This window comes from Miscanthus floridulus, chromosome 4 (genome assembly GCF_019320115.1).
Source record: "Miscanthus floridulus cultivar M001 chromosome 4, ASM1932011v1, whole genome shotgun sequence".
In the NCBI taxonomy this organism is placed as follows: Eukaryota; Viridiplantae; Streptophyta; class Magnoliopsida; order Poales; family Poaceae; genus Miscanthus; species Miscanthus floridulus.
In genome coordinates, this window is record NC_089583.1 from 38,425,111 (window position 1) to 38,448,798 (window position 23,688).

Genomic DNA, 23,688 nt, shown 5'->3' on the forward strand with positions numbered 1-23,688 from the left:
GTGAGTGCCAAGAAGAGCAAGATCCTAGTGAGGTGTTTGTGATTTGAGAATCCAAGAGAGTAGCCTCACTAGCAAATCAAGAGTAGCAAAGTGTGCATCCATCTTCTCATTAGGCTTCGCGTGGTCAAGTGAGAGTTCGTGCTTGTTACTCTTGGTGATCGCCATCACCTAGACGGCTTGGTGGTGATTGGGAGTTTGGTGTTCACCCGGCGGAGCTTGTGGGTGACCCAACTCAAGTTGTGAGCGGTTTTGGGTGATTCGCCGCGACGGAGTGTCGAAGAATCAACCCGTAGAGAGCACTTGATCCTTGCGCAGATCAAGGGGGAGCTACACCCTTGCGCGGGTGCTCCAACGAGGACTAGTGGGGAGTGGCGACTCTCCGATACCTCAGCAAAACATCGCCGCGTTCCTTTCTCTCTTTACTTACTTTGAGCACTTACTTTGAGTATTTACTTTGAGCAATTCAATACTTGCTTTACATCCATAGAATTGCTTGCTAGAGTAAGTTTGGAACATAGGTTGAGAGGTTGTTGTGCATTAGTTTGATATAAACACTTTTCTAGGCACAAGGGGTTAATTGGGCTATCCGTAGGATTTGATTATTGCAAGAGAATTTAGAATTAGCCCAATTCACCCCCCCTCTTGGGCATCTTGATCCTTTCAATTGGTATCAGAGCCTCGTGCTCACTTTTTAAGCTTAATCGCTTAGAGCAAGATGTCTCACGGGGATGGACCTCCTCCTATCTTTGAGGGAGATGATTTTCCATATTGGAAAATCCGCATGGAGGCATACTTAGAAGCTCTAGATGTTGGAATTCTTAGAGCCGCCTCTCAAGGGTTCCCCGCACCTAGGAATGCCGCACAACTTCAAGGCGATGAAGTGAATTATGAGAAATGGAATGCAAAGGCTCGCAACACCATTTTTAGAGGCCTTTGCAAAGAGGTGTTCAATCGTGTAAGGAACCACAAAGACGCCCATGCTCTATGGTCGGACGTTTGTGCGCTCCATGAGGGAACCAAGAGTGAGCGTGAGGAACGCTATCATCTTGTGATTAAAAAGCTAAATTCTTTTGAGATGTTTCCCAAAGAAAGTGCTAATGAGATGTATTCTCGATTAAATGTTCTTGTAGAGGAAGTCAATGGGCTTGGACTTACTCAAATGTCACCATCCGATGTTGTGAGAAAAATCTTGAGTGTCCTCCCCATTGATAAATATGGGCACATTGTGACCGTGCTACATCAAGATGATCTTTCCACCGCTACACCGACACAAATCTTGGGAAAGATCAATGCTCATGAGATGTACATGCACATCACACCACAAGATGGCTCATCCTCTACAAAGAAGAAAGAGAAGGACTTAGCATTCAAAGCTAGCCAAGACAAGGGCAAAGCAAGACTTGAGTATGAGAGCTCAAGTGATGAAGATGATGAAGAAAGCCTTGCCCTCATGGTGAAGAAGACCACCAAGATGCTAAAAAGGCTAAACAAGAGTGGCATCAAGTTTGATGGCAAGAAGAAGAAGTTCTTCACTAGCTCAAGAAGAAAGCCAATCTCCGAGATGGATTGCTACAATTGTGGCGAACTTGGTCATCTAGCTCATCAATGCATAAAGCCCAAGAAAGACAAGCTCAAGAACAAGGGCAAGAAAGATGATTCAAGTGATGAAGATGAAAAGAAGAAGAACAAGCCATACAAGAAGAGAGATGGCAAAAAGAGGGAATTCTACAAGAAGAAGAAGAGTGGCAAGGCCTATATTGTCGGTGATTGGCTCACGGACATTGATTCATCAAGTGGATCATCCGATGATGATAGTGACGATGAAAAGGTGGCCGCCATTGCTATTGATCTTGCATCTTCACCACCACCATCGCCATCATCCTCTACACACCTATGTCTTATGGCCAAAGGTGAACGCAAGGTAACTAAGAGTGATGATAGTAGTGATGATGAACATGCTAGTGATGATGATAGTGATAGCGATGATGATGACTCACCTACCTATGATGATCTTGTCAAAATACTAAGAAAATATACTATGATCATTAGAAAGAGTAGAGCTACAAATGAAAAACTTGATGCTAAAAATGACTCACTCTTAGCTAAATGTGACACATTAGAAAAGGCTAATGATGAGCTCAAAGAAACAAATGATTCTATATCATCCAAACTCAAGGAGCTCAAATCTTCTAAGAAAGAGCTTAAAGATAAAAATGATAAACTTGAGTGGGTGCACAATGAGCTTATCACTAGTCACAATAAGCTAAAAGATGAATATGCAACTCTAAAGATCAATTATGATACCCTTATTATTGCACAAGAATTCTTACCAAATGAGCCACATGATGCTACTAACCATGTTGTTAAGATTGATATAGCTACCTCATGTGATGATTTAATTGATGAAAGCATTGAGCATGGATCTAGTAGCAAGGGCAAGCAAGTGGTTGAGTGCAATGACTATGATGAGTATGTCAAGCTCAAGAGTAACAATGAGAAGCTCATGAAAGATCTTGAAGAAATGAAAAGTCACAACACCATTGTGCTAGAAACTCTTGATCATGACAAAGAGGTGATCCTTGAAAATGAGAAGTTAAAAGAAGAAGTCAAGAAACTCAAGGAGGAGAAGAACAATGATCTTCTCAAGGAAGAGAACAAAAAGCTCAAGATGGAGAAAGAGCATCTCAAGGTGGGATTGAGCAAGTTTGCTAGGGGCAAGCATCTCCAAAGTGAGCTACTCATGAATACCGTCATGAAGATGGATAGAAGTGGCATTGGATATATGGCAAGTGTAGAGAAGAAGAAGGCTCAAGCTCAACACCAACAATCAAAGCCAAAGCCAAAGCCAAAGAGATGTTTTGAATGTGGACAAGAAGGCCACTTTGCTCATGAGTGTCAAACTCCACCGCCACAACCCTTGCCCAAGCATGTTAGACCCTTTGCTTTCAATGCTCACTACATGCTTAGAAAAGATTCAAGTGGAAAGATGAAAGTCATGTTCTTGGGTCCCCCCAACAAGAGTAGGCCTAAGAAAATTTAGGTGGCTAAGTCACTTGTTGAGAAGGTGAAGGGCCCTCAACAAGCTTGGATCCCTAAAGCTTGAATCTCTTGTGTGTAGGTGAACTACAAGACCGGTGGAAGTCATTGGGTTATTGATAGTGGTTGCACTCAACATATGACCGGTGATCCTCGTATGTTCACCTCACTAGATGAAGAGGTAGATGGACAAGAGAAAATAACATTTGGAGATAATTCAAAGGGCAAGGTTAAAGGATTGGGCAAAGTGGCAATATCAAATGATCATTCCATCTCCAATGTGCTCTATGTTGCTTCATTGAGCTTCAACTTGCTATCCGTTGGGCAATTGTGTGATCTTGGCTTTCAATGCTTATTCACCGAGAAGGAGGTGGTTGTATCCAAGGTAGATGACAATCAAGTGATATTCAATGGATTTAGATATAACAACTTATATCTAGTTGACTTCACCTCCGAAGATGCAAACTTGAAGACTTGCCTATTCACCAAAACAACACTTGGGTGGCTATGGCATAGAAGACTTGCTCATGTTGGGATGAGCTCACTCAAGAAGCTTATGAAGAATGATTTGGTGAGAGGGTTGAAGGATGTGAAGTTTGAGAAGGACAAGCTTTGTAGTGCATGTCAAGCCGGCAAGCAAGTTGCAAACACTCATCCAACCAAAGCTTTCATGTCAACCACAAGAGTGCTAGAACTCCTACACATGGATTTATTTGGACCAACAACATACAAGAGTTTGGGAGGAAATCTCTATTGTCTTGTGATTGTGGATGACTATTCAAGATATACATGGGTGTTCTTCCTTCATGACAAATCCGAAGTTGCATCTTGTTTCAAGAAGTTTGCCAAGAGAGCTCAAAATGAATTTGAAGTGAAGCTCAAGAAGATAAGAAGTGACAATGGCAAAGAGTTTGACAACACAAATATAGAAGCTTATTGTGATGAAGTTGGAATCAAACATGAAGTCTCCGCAACCTATACTCCTCAACAAAATGGTGTAGTTGAGAGGAAGAACCGGACTTTGATCACTCTTGCAAGGACAATGCTAGATGAGTACAACACCCCCGAAGCTCTATGGGCGGAAGCAATCAACACCGCATGTTATGCATCAAATCGCCTATTTCTTCAAAAGTTCCTTGTCAAGACTCCATATGAGTTGCTCAATGGGAAGAAGCCGGACGTCTCCTTCTTTAGGGTGTTTGGTTGCAAGTGCTACATCTACAAGAAGCGGCAACACCTAGGGAAGTTTCAAAGGCGTTGCAATATAGGCTTTCTTGTTGGTTACTCATTGAAGTCCAAAGCATATAGAGTATTTAATCATGCCACCGGCTTGGTTGAAGAAACATATGATGTGGAATTTGATGAATCTAATGGCTCCCAAGGAGCACATGAGAATCTTGATGATGTAGGTGATGAACCATTGAGGGAGGCTATGAAGAATATTCCAGTGGGAGACATCAAGCCAAAAGATGATGAAGATGATGTACAAGTCATTAACCAACCTTCTTCATCAAATGTACCACAAGATGGTGAAAAAGTTGGGAGAGTAGAAAATGAAGATACTCATATCTCCCATGAGCAAATGGTGGTACAAGCACAAGATGTTGATGCTCCACAACCTCCTCCTCAAGTGGTCAATAGAAGAAATACACCTCTCCTACAAGATCATCCACAAGATCTCATCATAGGGAGTCCAACAAAGGGGGTGATGACTCGATCTCAAAAGCTTACTTCATTTATTGCTCATCACTCTTTTGTCTCTTGCTATGAGCCTACCAAGGTAGAAGATGCTCTTAAAGATCCGGATTGGATCAATGCCATGCATGAAGAGTTGAACAACTTCACTCGCAATGAAGTTTGGAATCTTGAAGAGCGACCAAAAGATGCAAGAGTCATTGGAACAAAGTGGGTGTTCCACAACAAGCAAGATGATCAAGGTGTTGTTGTGAGGAACAAGGCAAGACTAGTAGCAAAGGGGTTCTCTCAAGTTGAAGGTCTAGATTTTGGAGAAACTTTTGCACCGGTTGTAAGATTAGAAGCCATCCGTATCCTTCTTGCATATGCATCACATCATGAAATGAAACTATATCAAATGGATGTGAAAAGTGCATTCTTAAATGGCTTTATTAATGAACTAGTCTATGTTGATCAACCTCCCGGGTTTGAAGACCCTAGATATCCTAATCATGTTTATAGGTTGTCCAAGGCACTATATGGGCTTAAGCAAGCCCCAAGAGCTTGGTATGAGCGCCTTCGGGACTTCCTTATTGAGAAGGGCTTCACCATTGGGAAGGTCGATACCACACTATTCACCAAGAAGCTTGATGGGCATATCTTCATTTGTCAAGTATATGTTGATGATATCATCTTTGGATCATCAAATGAAGACTCATGCAAAGAATTTGGTGAATTGATGTCTAAGGAGTTCGAGATGTCAATGATTGGTGAGCTTACATTCTTTCTTGGTTTTCAAGTCAAGCAAATGAAAGAAGGCATCTTCATCTCTCAAGAGAAATACACAAAAGATCTTCTCAAGAGATTCAAGATGGATGAATGTAAGCCAATCAAGACCCCAATGCCTACCAATGGACATCTCGACCTAGATGAGGGAGGTAACTCGGTTGATCAAACTCTCTACCGTTCCATGATTGGTAGCTTGTTATATTTAACCGCATCTAGGCCCGACATCATGTTTAGTGTGTGTATGTGTGCTAGATTTCAAGCTAGTCCTAAGGAAACTCATTTAATTGCCGTAAAAAGAATCCTTAGGTATCTTAAGCACACACCAAGCATTGGCCTTTGGTATCCCAAAGGAGCTTTATTTGAATTAATTGGCTATTCCGATTCGGATTACGCTGGATGCAAAGTTGATAGAAAGAGCACATCCGGAGGGTGCCATTTGCTTGGTAGATCACTTGTATCTTGGTCCTCCAAGAAACAAAATAGTGTGGCTTTGTCCACCGCCGAAGCGGAATACATTGCCGTGGGTGCTTGTTGTGCACAAATATTATACATGAAACAAACTTTACTAGACTATGGAATAGCTCTAGAGAAAGTACCTCTTTTGTGCGACAATGAAAGTGCGGTAAAACTTGCAAATAATCCGGTTCAACACTCTCGCACCAAGCATATAGATATCCGCCATCACTTTCTAAGAGATCATGTAGCTAAAAATGATATATCACTAGAAGGTGTAAGATCCGAAGATCAATTAGCGGATATCTTCACTAAACCGCTAGATGAGGCTACATTTTGTAGATTGCGGAACGAGCTCAATGTACTTGATTTTAGTAACTTCACTAAAAATTGAGCTTGTGTTGTCCCTTGCATTCATTGTAATATACAACATGTTTAATTTGTGGCAATGCATATAGGGCTTGTCTAACATGGTTAAGATAACCGCCGAAAAGCGTGTGAAGAAGCTTAACCTTGGATCAAACTTGACAAGCAACTAGATTTACTTACAAGTATTACATATGCATGAATGTTGTTTTGTCGTTTTGTTCCATTTGCCCTCTTGTTGCCTATTTTCTTAAAAAGAATTATAGCCTAAGGCAAAATATTTTGAAAAATATGAGGGTTTGAGAGAGGTCACTCACATCAGTCCCAATTGGTGTTTATTTGGATCTTATTCAAGTTGGGACTTGATTGGGAACAGGTAGCACGAAGGAATGTTGAAGGATTGCTGTAAAAGGTGCACCGGACGCTGCTGTCCAGCGTCCGGTCAGTTCACAGGAGGTGAACTACTGATGAGGGAGTGACCGAACGCTGCGTCTGTGCGTCCGGTCAGGAAGGGTTCTGCGTCCGGTCGATCGAAGGAAGGACAAGCAGTACTGACCGGACCCTGCCTGCGTCCGGTCATGGACCACCGGACGTGTCCGGTCACGATTCCAGAGGATTTGGACCTCTCTGGAATCGACCGGACGCTGGGTGGTAGCGTCCGGTCGCTACCACCGGAGCGTCCGGTCAGTGGATCTCGCGCATCTTAAGGTCTCTTTTCCCATTTCCTTTTCTGTCATGTTCTTGGGGGTTACTTAACCGCGTCCTCTGTCACCCGCCGTGACCTAGCCCAAGCCGCCGCCGTGCCCTAGCCCGAGCAGCCGCGCCGCCACAGCCTTGCTGAGTCGCCGCCGTCCCTCGCGCCACCTTGCTCGGTCCCCTCGCCAAGCCACGCCGCCATCCCGCGGGCCTCCGTGCCTGCTCAGTGCCGCGCCTCTGCAGTGCCCCAGGGCCCGCTGCTGAGCTGCGCGCCCCAGCCTCGCGCGTCACCGAGCCCCGCGCCTGCTCGCCTCCACGCCGTGCTCCAGGCTTCTCGCGCCCTAGCTCGTCGCTCCATCGTTGCCTCTTGCGCCGATCTGTTGATCATCAATTTGACTTTCACCCTAACCCTAGCCCGGTTCCGAGGATCCCCCGTGTGACATCTTACCTCTTCTCGGTTCGCTGATCGTCAGCGAGTCAGTTCCGTTGTGGTTCAATTGGTAGTTGGCAGTCAACTCGGAGCCAAGCTCGCGAGTAAGGATCGAGGCCAAGCCCCGAAAGCGATAGTTTGACAGTTGATCTTCATCAGCGACAGTTCACCATCTTGTCAGTTCAGATGGCTCGCACCAAGAATGTTGGTGGTGGCCCAGGTGAAGATGATCGGAGGCCCCTGCCTCGTCAGCCAGCTGGATCCAAGGGCAAATCAACCAAGCAAGTAACATCCAAGAAGCAGAAGTACCCCCAGCAGGACGAGATCATCAGAGGGATTGCAGCCACTGAGGAGGCGGAGCTAGAGGCACAGCAGGAGGTGAGTGAGTACAGTGACAGCTCCGACGACGACTACCAGCCTATACCTCAGATGCCTCCACGCAGACACGATGCAGAGGCAGGTAGCTCCAGTTCTGCTCCACCTGCTCCACAGACAGACCCCGCTCTCATTGCTATTCTTGAGCGGATGCAGCAGGATCAGACACGACAGGCACAGGAGACAGCTACAAACTTCGCTCAGTTTTAGGCTCGTTAGGACGAGTTTCAGCGGCAGCAGTAGCTCCTTCAGCACCAGCAGTTACTTATGCAGCAGTAGCTCATGGGATTCATGCAGCATGTAGTGACAGCCATTGGGATTCCACTGCCACAGACTTCGCCCTAGCTTGCATAGCCTCCTACCACTTCGATGACTCCAGTAGTACAGCCCATCGGGCTTCAGAGTCAGGGACAGCCTTCAGCTTAGTTTACTTCACCTCCTGTACAGGTGTCTCAGTGGTTAGCCTCACCTGGTGTAGCCCCGCAGTTCACTCCTTATCACACGGGTTTCTCACCAGAGCAGACTTCCTCGCTATTCGTGCCTGAGTCGTCAGTCTCCAGGAGTCTTGGAGCATCATTCAGCGAGTTGACCGGCATGCCTACTCCGCCTCACATGCATACTGCTGGTCCGTCTACAGCAGCTCCAGCTATCATGACCACTCAGAGGCTCCCCTCGTCTGTCGCCTCGTCAGATCCTACGACAGACATACTTGCAGCTTCACAGGCAGCACCAGCACCAGCTCAGACCCAGACCGCTTCAGCGACTCTTCCTGCTTCAGAGGGTCAGTCAGTTCAGAGCTCAGGGTCAGATGATGATGGCGCCCAGTTCCATCTTGCTCCACGTACTTCAGCGCCCGACTCGTCCGCTGCAGCCCCGCCGACCGACCCTTAGGTTTTGGTGTTTGACGCCAAAGGGGGAGAGGGTTTGAGTATGTAGACGTAGGGGGAGCGAGTTTTAGGGGGAGCTAGTTATCTAGTATTAGCTTATTATATACATTTGGAGTTTTATTTGTGTGATACACTATTACTTATGCATTCGTGTGTTTTCTTTCATGCATACTATTATATATACATGTGATAGTGCTATCTACATGATTGTGATATTTGACATGTGTGATTTCTACTTTGCTTTATCTATATGTCATATCACTTGTGGAATGCTCATTTGCTTTTGCTTCCGCGTTTTTACTTCGAAGCAAATGAGCTTTGTTATTTGTACTCATGCTTAATTCATATCCTTTGAGTACATTGTGTTGGCTTGGGTCATATAAGCTTGACTAACTCTTTTGTTCTTATTGACAAAAGCTTATATGAACCAAGCCCGTCAAAAACCTCACTCCATAACATACTCGAGGTGGTATTGTCATCAATCACCAAAAAGGGGGAGATTGAAAGCATCTAGGCCCCTAGTTGGATTTCGGTGATTAATGTCAATACAAGATTACTATGACTAACGTGTGTTTTGCAGAGGCAATTAAGTTAGGTCATGGTAATGGAGATCGATTGGGCAATCGAGGTTGTCATGCCCCTACGATGGAAATCGTTTCGGTTTTCAAAGGATGGACGACAAGGTTAAGGATAACTAGTTCTAAGTGTCGATTGATGTTGGAGAGACAATTAGAGTAGTTTAGGACTTTGTTTTTTCCTTTGGCCGTACTATGAAGGGGGGTATGAACGGGTAGCTTGACCTAGTTGAGTCTAGTGAGTTAGGTGTGGTGCACACTTGTTAAAACTAGCTCTAGGTAGCTCCTATGAATGCCTAAGATCCTTTGGAGCAAACTTCATTCACATATGTTCAGAAGTTGGAAGTGAATGGAGGGTCAAATACTGACCGGACGCTGGCTCCGGTGCGACCGGACGCTGGCCGCAGGGTCCGGTCAGTTCATTTGACCGAGAAGATCAAGTCTGGTGTGACCGGACGCTGGGAGGTCATGTGACCGGACGCTGAGGGCCAGCGTCCGGTCAACTCTAGTAAGGGTCCAGACTTGGAAAAGTGTGACCGGACGCGTCCGGTCAGTGTGACCGGACCCTGAGTATCCAGCGTCCGGTCGTTTACAGTAAGCATCCAAGAGCAACCGGACGCGTCCGGTCGGTACTGACCGGACCCTGACAGCGTCCGGTCATCACTTGAATGCTGGTTCGCGGGTTGAACTGACCGGAGCGTCCGGTCATCACGACCGGAGCGTCCGGTCATCCCGCAGAAGCTCATAACGGTTAGTTTTTCAGGCTGGCTTATAAATAGAAGCTCCACTCGTGAGTGGAGTATCTTTTGCTCATTCCAACAGCTGAGAAACACGTTTGTGAGTGCCAAGAAGAGCAAGATCCTAGTGAGGTGTTTGTGATTTGAGAATCCAAGAGAGTAGCCTCACTAGCAAATCAAGAGTAGCAAAGTGTGCATCCATCTTCTCATTAGGCTTCGTGTGGTCAAGTGAGAGTTCGTGCTTGTTACTCTTGGTGATCGCCATCACCTAGATGGCTTGGTGGTGATTGGGAGTTTGGTGTTCACCCGGTGGAGCTTGTGGGTGACCCAACTCAAGTTGTGAGCGGTTTTGGGTGATTCGCCGCGACGGAGTGTCGAAGAATCAACCCATAGAGAGCACTTGATCCTTGCGCGGATCAAGGGGGAGCTACACCCTTGCGCGGGTGCTCCAACGAGGACTAGTGGGGAGTGGCGACTCTCCGATACCTTGGCAAAACATCGCCATGTTCCTTTCTCTCTCTACTTACTTTGAGCACTTACTTTGAGTATTTACTTTAAGCAATTCAATACTTGTTTTACATCCATAGAATTGCTTGCTAGAGTAAGTTTGGAACATAGGTTGAGAGGTTGTTGTGCATTAGTTTGATATAAACACTTTTCTAGGCACAAGGGGTTAATTGGGCTATCCGTAGGATTTGATTATTGCAAGAGAATTTAGAATTAGCCCAATTCACCCCCCCCTCTTGGGCATCTTGATCCTTTCAAGCTTCTAGTGGGTCACTTGCATGAGAGAATGTTAGTGGATGTCCCTTCATAAATTCACCATGCTTGTCCCTTGGTGGTGCTTGATGTGATTTGGTGCATACATTCTGAACATAGGTCTGTAACAATTGAGTCCGTGTCATCATAGATTGCTCTATAGTTAGAGGATTTGGTGGCAGTGGATTAGCATTGGGGGGCATTCCTTCTGGCATCACATGAAGCAGTTCTCCTGGTAGAAACCATCTGTTTGCAACATTTAGCACAATTATTGGTTGTAATCCATGATCCAAAAGTAGTTCACATGATAAAACAATCAATCTAAAATTTTCTGGATGAGAACTACCAGTAATAGTTTAGAAAGACAACCATATCTCAAGTTCCAGAAATCATATGAAGGCATTCCTTATTAGGCTAGAAAGCTTATGAAATTCTCTACAATTTTTGTATAGACCACCTTGCCAGATTTTGTGGTTAATTTAGTTAGAAATAGAACACACCCGGAACTGTTTAGACAACTAGATAGTGCAGAAACTTCAACTTATAGAGATCATAACTCCCAGACCATAATAGATATGAAGATGATTCTAGTGGCATATGAAAGATACAGAAGTCTTCTTTCATCCATAAAACTTTCATGACTTTTGGGCATCTACCTTTGGAGATATAACCCAATGAACACTGACTGCTCAGAAAACAGCACGCCCAAAGACGAGAAAAACCGACCCAACTATCTAATCATTGGTCCTTATGCCGTATCATGTAAACTAAATGAAATTATGAGCATAACCCATAAAATCATTGCAATCATTACAAAGATACAAATCAAGCATGAACATCAAGACAACCATTCAAACATTAAATGTTCACATTTCAAGCATAAGGGCTCAAAATTTTGCTGCTTCACCTTCATGTTGCGCAAGAACGTGGTAAGTGATACCTCTAAAAGCAACTCAAAGCAAGGATGGAGGTAGAGACAAAATTTATAGCAACTAGGAGGAGATGAACAACAAAGACAAGTATGTAGTATAGGAGAAAATAGCAAGGTTTATAGATCAAGGATTTCATAGCAAATTCTAAACCTTAAAACAACCATTTTCTAACTAGGCTTATGTCCTACAGTCGACATAGCTCTGATACCACTTTGTCGCACCTGGTTTTAAGGAAAAAATCAGATACACACCATATATGTGCCTAGAAATTCAAATCACACATATAGTTACAAATGAAGGGGTAATATCAAAGACAATGCCTTTATTACATAGCACATAAATGTTTGTTACAAAAGACATAGTCTTACTTTACAGTGTATACTATAACTCTATTCTTCTAGCGAAGCCTCCAACACCACAGGAATAGTCAACTGGTTGATCACAAGCCTAACACCTCTTGGAAAACTCCACTGAAGAACCTCCATCTGGTACCCAACCGGGATTTTGCTAAAGTATTGAAATAAAACAAGCGTAAGCTACTACCACTTAGCAAGTATAACATGAGGGGATGCAGGCTCAAAAGGCTTGACATGGCTGAACTACGAGAAGCACTTTTAGTTGGTCATATTTTATTATTGATCATAAGTTGCTAAGTTATGCTTAGGCTCCCAAATATGAATAGTTAGAGATATAGTCAATTTTATCATAACCCAAACCATCCTAGTAAACAACTATTTAGTAAGGATCCAAGACACTCGTATCCGTAAGAACGACTGATATACCAGTTTTACACTCTGCAGAGGTTGTACACTTTCACCATGAGTTGTGTTGCCCATATGCCTGGGTAAATTACTCCCAAAACACTTCCAAGGTGAGCAGGCAGGGTACACTACAAAGCTTTTCCCCAGTCGTTCTAATAAGGAGCAGCCACTAAGGATTCCATCTTCCAAGTGTTATGGAGTCATCTCAAAAAATGGCACTAATACTCGCAGCATAGTACACACCCTGGGGATGAGGCCCATACCCAGCCTGGTATGCCCCTCTTGCCCTTTTGGTAAACTACTACAAACTAGAAAGAGTAAGGTACTAGACTAAGACCAGAGCCATATGGTCCTCACAGTTGTACTGTAAGTCCTCGGTTGCCACTTAAAGATGAGTCATTGTGGAGAGAAACTAGAGCACCATAAGAAAAGGCCCAATGCTCTAGCCCCCTTGGTTCCATATTGCTAAAAAGCATCTTTTAATACCATGTTGCATATATCTTTAATTGTATCTTTAATCAATATTAGTTTGAGCTAACTGAGCATACTACCCACATGCAAAACCCATAGGTAACTCAAGGACAGGATAATCAATATCAAGGTAAATAGACTCCAAGCGATTCATTAACATATGCATATGAATTGAGATTGCATTAAAGTGAATAGGTAACAAGGAGCCTCATATTATACTTGCCTTAATTCAAAGTATCGCTGCTGGTCTTGATCTTCAAAGAGTTGCTCCAGATCACCAACACAAAACTCACTGTCTACTCGAGATCAAATAGCACCACACAGGCATCCATACATACATGCATAGCAAACGAATATAAGCTAATTAGAACAATACACCAAACAGTAGAAATAGAAGTTAAAAAGGTTTTGAAACTATTCTACGCGATGCTACGAACACGCGGATGTGAGAATCACTCAAATCGGAGTTAAAACGGAGAAGTTATGAATTAAACAAGATTTCCCTTAGTAAAATAATAGATTAAATCTAACCTCAAATTTTAAAAGTTGAAAACATACTTAATAGTAGTATGAACATGTAGATTATGGAATTACGAACCTAACGCAAGTTGAACGGATCAAATCAGAGTTAAAACAAAGATTTTATGGCTAAAACAAGATTAGTGGCAAAACTGTAAATAGATGAAAACATATTTTGAATCCATACCGGAAGAAACTACGCTTTTAAAAGAACAAGGCATATTCTAGATTTGCACATTGGACTACGGGTTCTATAACTAAAAATCCGAGGGACTCTTTAACAAAAGTTTAGGGACGACGAGTTAAGATTCAAATAATTGTTAGGGCCTTTTTTGCAAAAACAACAAGTGAAGGGGTACGGGCTAATTTGTGCCATTGGATCCAAGATTGATGGCTCGGATTAGATCAGAGGGGAAAGGTGAGATGCTAGCCGGCCGGAATTGTGGCGCCAACGCGGTGGACTCCATTGCCGGCGGCAGAAAACTCGTCGGTGGACTTCGAAATTGGCCTACAGGCCATGGCGGAGCGAACCGAGAGCACGGGGAGCAAGAGGGCGCCACAGTGAACTCATCAGTGGGGTTGGAGAGGCCGCGAGGGCATGGTGACAGCGCATGGCTCGCCCCGAGCGGCCCGAAAGTGACGGCGATGCTACGACGGCTACGCGAGAGCGAGAGAGAATGGGCGCGCGGTTTAGGCGGCTCCCTTACCGTCTCCAGAAGGCAGGCATGCGGTTCAGGACGACGGCGAAGTGGCAGAATAGTGAGGCGAGGTCGGCGGCGGTGAATTAGGGTTACTGTGGCACTGCGGCTCAAGCGAGGGCGGCTGGGCGTGCTAGGGTCTTGATGGGATGGCGGCACGGCACCTGCAGCTTGCTTTTATAGGGCCGAGGCTTGGGAGGCACGCTAATCAGGCGGTGACATCGGAGGCGGCATGGACTCTGGCTCGGTTCTGTGACCGGGTCGACGATGTGAGGTAGAAGAGGGCACTGACATGTGGGCTTGGGGTGTCAGCGAAAAAAGGCGGGGGGTCGGGCTATCAGTGAACCGAGGGAGAGAGGGGCGAGTGCCGGTGCGGCTTCGGCATGGGCCGGGGCGCAACAGGCCCATGCGGGAGAGGGCGGGGGACGGCGCTGCTTGCTTGGGCCTGCGCGTGGAAACGGTTGACGCGGGCCGTGGGGAAGAGGAAGGGAGCTGGACCGCGGTGGAGAGCATGCCGACTGGGCCAAAATAGAGGGAAAGGAGGAGAGTTTTTCCTATTTACTTTTCTAAATTTCCAAAGAAATTTTCAAATCCAAATTTAAATCAATTTGAAGTTTGATTTCAATCCACACAATACAAAATAGTATGCAGCAGCATGAATGCATAAACATGTTGGTGAACCCTATAATTGATTTTAAGTTAACAAAAATTATTATTTTTCTAAGTTTAAATGCTCACAAAAAAACTTAATTACATCAAATTCTCCTATTAAAAAACAATGCAAATTTTAGGGTGTTACAAGCATTGGAGATGCTCTTAGCTTATCTTGAGATCTTTGTTGAAGTGGGAGTGAATTGTCCGTTCTTCACCTGGTTTAAACTAGTAGGTAAATGCATGTAAATGCATGCAACTCTCTCAATAATCTTGTGATGCTCACGTGAGCCACCTCTACAAGTACTCCATTTTGCTAAATTGCCATTGTAGTTATTAAACCAATCATCCTCCACGCCAAATTGGCAAAATGGTTATCATTGTTTCTAATATGATATCTATTACGAACATAACTTTCATAATTTTCATTTTGACAACGCATCCTTTTTTTAAAGGAACAGGAGGGGCAAAGCCTCTACTGAAATGCATTATAAAAAAAAAGAAAGTGCAGAAACGGGAAAAAAGAGCGCATCCTTATCCTTTTTTTTCAGGCAAAAAAGGGACGCAGCCGGCTTACAGGTTTTGCCCACGTGGTTTTCTTAACTCTGATACCAATAATAATGAACTATGTTTATGTATTGACTCTTTTTGATATGTTATCTCTCTGAAAGTTAAAGAAACATTACCTCGGAAAAACAATACATTTATAGGCTTAAGTACATGTTCTCTTTTTTAACATGGCAGCTTCCTTCTGGGGCATCTTTCTATGGCACCGGTGAAGCAAGCGGCCCACTTGAAAGAACTGGGAAACGAGTACAGAACCTGACCGAAGAAATTATAAAATATACTTTGTTGGCTTCTTTTATACTCTCTATTTTAAATTATAAGACATTTTGGCTTTTACTAGATACACTGCTACGTGTATCTAAAAAAAGTCAAGACATTTTATAATTTAGAATGTAGAGAATATTAACTAGTTTTTGACTTGCCATGATATCTGTCAGGTTTTCACTTGGAACACGGATGCTTGGGCTTATGGACCAGGAACCACTTCATTGTACCAGTCACACCCTTGGGTGCTGGCTGTCCTCCCTGATGGGAAGGCATTGGGTGTGCTTGCTGACACCACTTTGCCGTGTGAGGTATGCAGGCATGCGTGAGTTCTGATGAGTACCCTCGTTATATATAGCTCATACTAAGTTGACAGTGTAACTGATCTTTCTATTAACGTAATGATTGTTTACCATGGTACAGATTGACTTAAGACAAGAATCCACTATAAAATTCTCGGTCTCATCTGCTTACCCTGTCATTACTTTTGGGCCATTGAATACACCAGCTGAAGTTATCACATCATTGTCTCATGCAATTGGTATTTCTCCCACATTATTTAGCCAATCTCTTCTGCTACTATTGTTATATGCTTGAAACATGGCAGTGCTCTGAAGTCAAAAAATTTAATTTTGTACATGAATAAAGAAGCTGTATTCCTCTGCTCTGTTTTGAACAACGTAGTTGTAACGATCTTTAAATTCAGTTTAGCAATTCCATAGATACACGTTTGGAATCTTGATAACGTTGTGGTATGTTAGCACTAGGGGTGGAAATGGATGTTCAGTTATCCGTTTGTTTGAATTCATATCCAGTAAAACTTAAATATTTTTTCTCGGACGTTCAGCTGCGCATCATTTTGTTAAGAAGAGAGTGTACATAGAGTAGAGTAAAGGGAAGAAGAATCCCAAACACACACACACACACTAACACACAAAGAAAAACACAGCCCACACCTCACCCTTTGAGAAAGAAAACATGATAAAACCTTGTTGGGGGCATGCCCCGCCTATGGGCACCCTGTGTGGCTCAATCGACATCCTGGTTCCTCGCAAGAGCGAAATAATGGGAGTTGGACTCCGGTGCAATCAGCATTTCGCTATAATAAGAGGCGAGAGAGCTGGCCGTGTGTGAAGAGAAGGATGAGCCGAGCCCCCCTTCTCGCCTCAGCGAAGTAAAGGCGCCGCTTGCCATCCCATTCTTAGGATTCCCTTTTCGCCATGGCGAAAGAAGGAACTTTGCGGCCGGGATCAGGTCGTACCTGGTTCTTTTCCTTTCGCCCTAGCGGCAGGCTTGCTGACGGTCTTGGTTATTCGCTCTAGTGAATAGCTGTTAACAGTTCGTTCGATCGTTTCTACAGATTTCGCCAAAGGAGGGCGTGCAGTAGGTTTCGGCTGTTCGCCCAGGCGAATAACTCCTAACTGTTTGGTTGATAGTTTCTGCAGGTTTCGCCAAAGGAGGAGCTGCTCGCCTTCGCGTGGCCGACAGCTTCTGTCGCTATGCCCCCCTGGTTGGTTGGACAGGCGACATAAGACGGAGCTAGTCGAACATTTTTGGGCAAGCATTATCCAGGGGAGGCAGGTGCTCCAAATGGCGAACAAGCCCAAACCTGCAGGAAATATTCCCCGAATTTGTAGTAGTTGAGAGGGCATTTACGTCCTATGAGAAGCCAATGGGCGTGTATAAATAGCCCCCACTAAGGGAATATAAAGGAGGGAGAAACAAGTTCAACGAAATCATTCATCTTGTTTTGCTCAAGTCTTATTTTATCCACTTCTCATGCCTTATTTCGCTTGAGTGGCAACCGGTGTTCAAAGGCCGTGGCCTAAAACAACATTGGCGCCCACCGTGGTTGTTGCTCGAGCTTATCATGCTCCCAAAGAAGACGAAGATAACGATGGATAAAGCAGGACCATCCACGGCTGCAGCCGTTGCGGCGACAGCGGAAGCAACCACGCAAAATGATGTAGCAACACCTATGGAACCACCCGCACCGCAGCTGTAGATGGATAATACAGTAGCGCCAGGAGGATGAGAGCAAACGCCAGAAGGCAACGTCGAAGAAGTCAAGATCGACCAAAATGGTGATGAGGTCGAAGAATATGAAGATGGCGAGATCACTAAGCAAGCAAGAAACCTGAAGACCCTGAATCAGTACCAGCTGAAGGCATCTAGGCCCCTAGTTGGGTTTCAGTGATTAATGACGACACGAGATTACTATAACTAACGTGTGTTTTTCAGAGACAATTTTAGTTAGGTCATGGTAATGGAAATTGATTGGGCAATCATGGTTGTTGTGCCCCTATCGATGGAAATTGTTTTGGTTTTCAGAAGATGGACAACAAGGTTAAGGACAAACAAGTTCTAAGTGTCGTTTGGTGATGGAGAGACACTTAGAGTAGTTTAGGACTTTGTTTTTCCTTTGGCCGTACTATTAAGGGGGTATGGACTAGTAGCTTGACCTAGGTAAGTCTAGTGGGTTAAGTGTGTTGCACACTTGTTAAACCTAGCACTAGGTAGCTCATGAATAGCCCTAAGATCAATTGGAGTAAACTTCATTCACATAGGATTTTGAGTTGGAAGTGAATGGAGGGTCAAATGACTGACCAAATGCTGGTCTAGTTATGACCAGACGCTGGAGGGTGAGTCCAGTCAGTTCATTTGATCAACTGCAGTCGTCTGGTACTGACCGGATGCTGAACAGTAAAGTGACCGAACTCTAGGTGCCAGTGTCCGGTCAACTCCAGAGAGGTTCTAGAGAGGCATTTTTGTGATCAAACACGTCCGATCAGTGCTAACTAGACGCTGGTCAGAATCCGGTACCTGACCGGATGTTGAATAGTGAACTAACCGAACTCTGGGTGCCAGTGTCCGATCAACGTCAGTAAGGTTCCAGAGAGGGTTTTTGATGACCGGACGCTGGTCAGAGTCCGGTCAGAGCTTAACGGCTCTCTCGAATTGACCGGAGCTTCCGGTCACACTGATCGGAGCGTCCGGTCTACCCACAGAATGCTAACTCAACCTCTAAACATTATGTTTTGAATGAGGGGGTATAAATACTTACTCCACTCGTCCATGAGAGGTCTCTTGCCCATTTGTTCAGCTGAGAAACACCTTTGGAGTGCAAGGGAGAGCAAGAGCCTAGTGAGGTGATTGAGATTTGAGAATCCAAGATTAAGGACCTCATTAGTGCATAGAGAGTAGCAAGTGTGCATCCACCCTTCTCATTAGGCTTGGCTTGGTCAAGTGAGAGTTTGTGTTTGTTACTCTTGGTGATCACCATCACGTAGATGGCTCAGTGGTGATTGGGAGCTTGGTGATCATCCGGCGGAGCTTGTGGATGACCCAACTCAAGTTGTGAGCAGTTGTGGGTGATTCACCGTGACGGAGTTTCAAAGAATCAGCCCGTAGAGAGCACTTGATCCTTGCGTGGATCAAGGGGGAACTACACCCTTGCACGGGTGCTCCAACGAGGACTAGTGGGGAGTGACGACTCTCCGATACCTCGAGAAAATATCACCATGTTCCTTTCCCTCTCTTTACTTTGAGCAATTTATTTCATGTCTTTACATTCCTAGATTTGCCATGCTAGAGTAGGATTGAAACCTAGGGTGTAAAACCTTTGTGCGTAAGAACAATAGAAACACATTCTAGGCACAAGGGGTGAAGTGGGCTAAGTGTAGGGCTTAATTATTGCAAAGAATTTAGAATTAGCCCAATTCACCCCCTCTTGGGCATCTTGATCCTTTCAATTGGTATCGGAGCCTCGTGCTCGCTAAATTAGGCTTAACCACGTAGAGCAAGATGTCCCATGGGGATAGACCCCCTCCTATCTTTGAGGGAGATGATTTTCCTTATTGGAAAATTCATATGGAGGCTTATCTAGAAGCTTTAGATGTTGGAGTTCTTAGAGCCGCCTCACAAGGCTTCCTAAAACCTAAGGATCCCACAAACCTTCAAGGTGATGAAGTTAACTATGAGACGTGGAATGCAAAGGCTAGAAACACCCTCTTTAGAGGCTTTTGCAAAGATGTTTTTAACCGTGTGTGGAACCACAAAGATGCCCATGCACAATAGTCGGACATTTGTGTGCTCCATGAGGGAACCAAGAGTGAGCATGAGGAATGCTACCACCTTGTGATGAAAAAGCTTAATTCATTTGAGATGCTTCCTAGAGAAAATGCCAATGAGATGTACTCACGCTTGAATGTTCTTGTAGAGGAAGTCAATGGGCTTGGACTCACACAAATGCAACCCTCCGATGTTGTAAGAAAGATCTTGAGTTCCTCCCCATTGACAAATATGGGCATATTGTGATGGTGCTTCATCAAGGTGATCTTTTCGTCGCTACACCAACTCAAATATTGGGGAAGATCAATGCACATCATTCCACAAGATGGCTCTTCTTCCACTAAGAAGAAAGATTTGGCATTCAAGGCTAGCCAAGAGAAGAGGGGCAAAGCAAGAGTTGATCATGATAGCTAAAGTGATGATGAGATTGATGATGTAAGTCTTGCTCTCATGGTGAGAAGAACTACCAAGATGCTCAAGAAGCTAAACAAGAATGGTGTCAAGTTCGATGGCAAGAAGAAGAATTCTTCACTAGTAATAGAAGGAAGCTCAGCTCTGAAATGGATTGCTATAATTGTGGAGAACTTGGTCATCTAGCTCATCAATGCCCCAAACCTAAGAAAGACAAGTACAAGAAGAAGTACAAGGGCAAGAAAGATGACTCAAGTGATGAAGATGATGATGAGAAGAAGAAGAACAAGCCATACAAGAAGAAGGATGGCAAGAAGAAGGAATATCACAAGAAGAAGAAGAATGGCAAGGCATACATTGTTGGTGATTGGCTCATGGATATTAAATCATCAGGTGGCTCATCTGATGATGAAAGTGAGAATGAGAATGAGAAGGTGGCCGCTATTGTAATTGATTCTTCACTATCTTCATCGACACCGTCACCGTCATCCTCTACACACCTATGCCTTATGGCCAAGGGTGAACAAAAGGTACAAAATGGTGATGATAGTAGTGGTGATGATAATGCTAGCGATGATGAAAGTGGTAGTGATAGTGATGAAGAATTTGAATCACCTTCTTATGATGATCTTGTCAAGTTGCTAAACCAATACACTAAAATCATTGGAAAGACGAGCTAAAAATGAAAAGCTAGAACTTGAGAAGGATTCACTCTTAGCAAAATATGACAGCCAAAAAAGCTAGTGTTGAGCTTAGAGAAGAAAATAAAATTATGTCATCCAAACTCAATGAGCTCAAATCCTCTAAAAAGGAGCTTAAAGAAAAACATGATAAACTTGAGGGGATACATAATGAGCTCACCACTAGCTACAATTTGTTAAAAGAAGAGTACACCAATCTCAAGGTTAAGCATGACAATCTTGTTCTTTCTCATGAGTTATTATACAATGAGCCACATGATGCTACTAACAATGTTGTTAAGATTGATATAGCTACATCATGTGATGACTTGATTGTTGAGAGCATTGAGCAAGGTTCTAGTAGCAAAGGCAAGAAAGTGGTTGAGTCCAACAACTATGATGAGTATGTCAAGCTCAAGAATGAGAATGAAAAGCTTAAGAAAGATCTTGAAAATCTATCAACCACCAACACAATTGTGATAGAGAATCTTGACAATGATTATGATATAGCTCTTGAGAATGAGATGCTTAAAGAAGAGAACAAGAGACTCAAGATGGAGAAAAATCATGATGAACTTAGAGAAGAGAACAAGAAGCTCAAGTTGGAGAAAGAACATCTCAAGACCAGTTTGAGCAAGTTCATAAGAGACCAATATCTCCAAAGTGAGCTACTCATGAACACCATGATGAAGATGGATAGAAGTGGTATTGGGTACTTGGCAAATCAAGAGAAGAAAGCTCAAGCTCAATATCAACAACAACACAAGTCAAAGCCTAAGCCAAAGAGATGTTTTGAATGTGGACAAGAAGGTCACTTTGCCCATGAGTGTCAAACTCCACCACCACAACCCTTGCCCAAGCATGCTAGACCCTTTGCCTTCAATGTTCATTACATGCTTAGAAAGGATTCTAGTGGAAAAATAAAAGTCATGTTCTTAGGTCCTCCCAATAAGAATAGGCCTAAGCAAATTTGGGTTGCAAAGTCACTAGTTGAGAAAGTCAAGGACCCCCATCAAGTTTGGGTCCCTAAACAACAAGCTTGATCTCTTGTGTGTAGGTTGTAACACCCCAAGTGTTTGCCACCAGTTAAGCAATGGGTTTGAGCTCAAACATGGCATATTAAGTGATGGTGAAGATGCCAAGGTCCAACCTATAGAAATGAGCCCCAACCTAAACTTGGATATTGCACCCTTACTTTACATATAGGCCCTTTTCAAGATATATGCTTGGCCGGTGTTATGGGAATATCTTCATGTGTCTCACATCAATACCCATCTATATTGATCCATGGAAAAGTTTCATGAAGTTTGGAATAAAAAAGTCACATGAAATGATAAGTTATATCCTTGTTGAAATGATTTTACTAAGTGCTTGAATTGCACTATTAAGTGAATGAGAGCATGAGATGTCAACCAAACCTTGCAACCTTGCCAAAATGACTCTAGATGAATTCTACAACAAAAGTCATGAAAGGTTCATGTTGGGCAAATGCCAAGAAAACGCTCCAATGGATCAAAAAGGATAATTTAAGCTCCATCGTGATCCTACTTTGGTCAAAGTAGAATAGTAGGTTCTATACTAGTTTTGAGGTTGGACCTTAAATGAAAGTTGTAGTCCATATCATGTAGAACAAACTTTGTTTTTGGACCAAGAGCTAGTTTGGTCCATGACCTAGTCAAACAGAGCTCACAAGATTCAATAAAGTGCTGATTTGGAGCCCAAGATTTTGTCTAAGTCCTAACTGATGTTTTTGTTCGGGTACCCTAGTTTGGAGCTTTGTGTCTTCCTAATCAGGCTGAACCAGTCTAAGAACCTTTAATGAAAGTTGTTGCTTGGTTCGCGCACAACAAACTTTGTTTTTGGAGTACACCATGGATCGGCTCAGAACCAAGTCTAGCAGTGGCTCAAAGTTGGAACCTGCTACTGATTTCAACACTTAGAACTCTAAGTCTAGGACTTCATCGACAACGGCATTGGCGTCTCGCGTTCTCCGAAATTCGTTAAGCAACTTGATTTGGTCCAAAGATAAAAGTTGGAGTACACGTTGTGGAGAAGAGCGTGCAAAAAAGATAGCACCAGTTTGACTTTGGTTGGATGATCAATTTTTGCGTTTACTTAACCGCTGTCAACACGTTGACAGCGTCAACTTTGGACTTGATTAACCGCTGATCTACAACTCAAATGACTTGGCACCCTTAATAGAAAACGTAGAGCTTCGTGCGGGCTTCGATCTTCGTATTCGGCCCATGTCCTAATTCGGCCCAGATCCAGCCCAAAGCGCCACCCACCATGCCCCGTTCGTCACCCGCCACGTGCTCGTGGAAATGCCCGAATGGGTAACACTTGCCCAGGGCGTGGCGGCCATGCGCGAATTGAGCGCTCCACCGCCCGGCCGCGTGTCCTAGCATGCTGGCGTCGAAGGGGAGCCGCCTCAGGCTCACTTGGTGCCTCTCCCGCACTCGCTCTCACCTCTCGCTCGCCCACCCTTGCCTCTGCCGAGCTCCAGGGCGCGCGCCCGCCATGGCCACCCATGGAGCTCCGGCCGCCGCTTCTGTTTCCGCCTCCTCCTGCCTCCTCGCGTCGAGCCAGCGCTTCCACTGTCTTCGCATTGCCTCCCTCCCTCCCTCGCATGCGCTCGTTGCGGCTATTTCCGCCAGGGAGCTGCCGCCGTCGGCATGGCCACCACGGCGCTGGCACCCTCGCGTGGCTGGGCCACCATGGGACGCCCGGGGCTGAGCCGAAGCCCTGAGCGGGTGCGCGCAGGTCAGGGCCTTGCCGCGGCCCTGTCGCTCGCCGCCGACGCTACCCTGCCGGCCGGGAATCACGAGCCGACCACCTCCTTTGTTCCAGTTTGCGTGGGGGACTTCGTCCTCAAATTCGACTAAA

At 44.5% G+C, this 23,688-nt stretch overlaps 1 pseudogene; it reads left to right on the forward strand.

Annotated features, from left to right (window-relative positions):
* LOC136548406 (uncharacterized) overlaps window positions 1-23,688 on the forward strand; it is a 95,670-nt pseudogene that overhangs the window by 20,138 nt on the left and 51,844 nt on the right.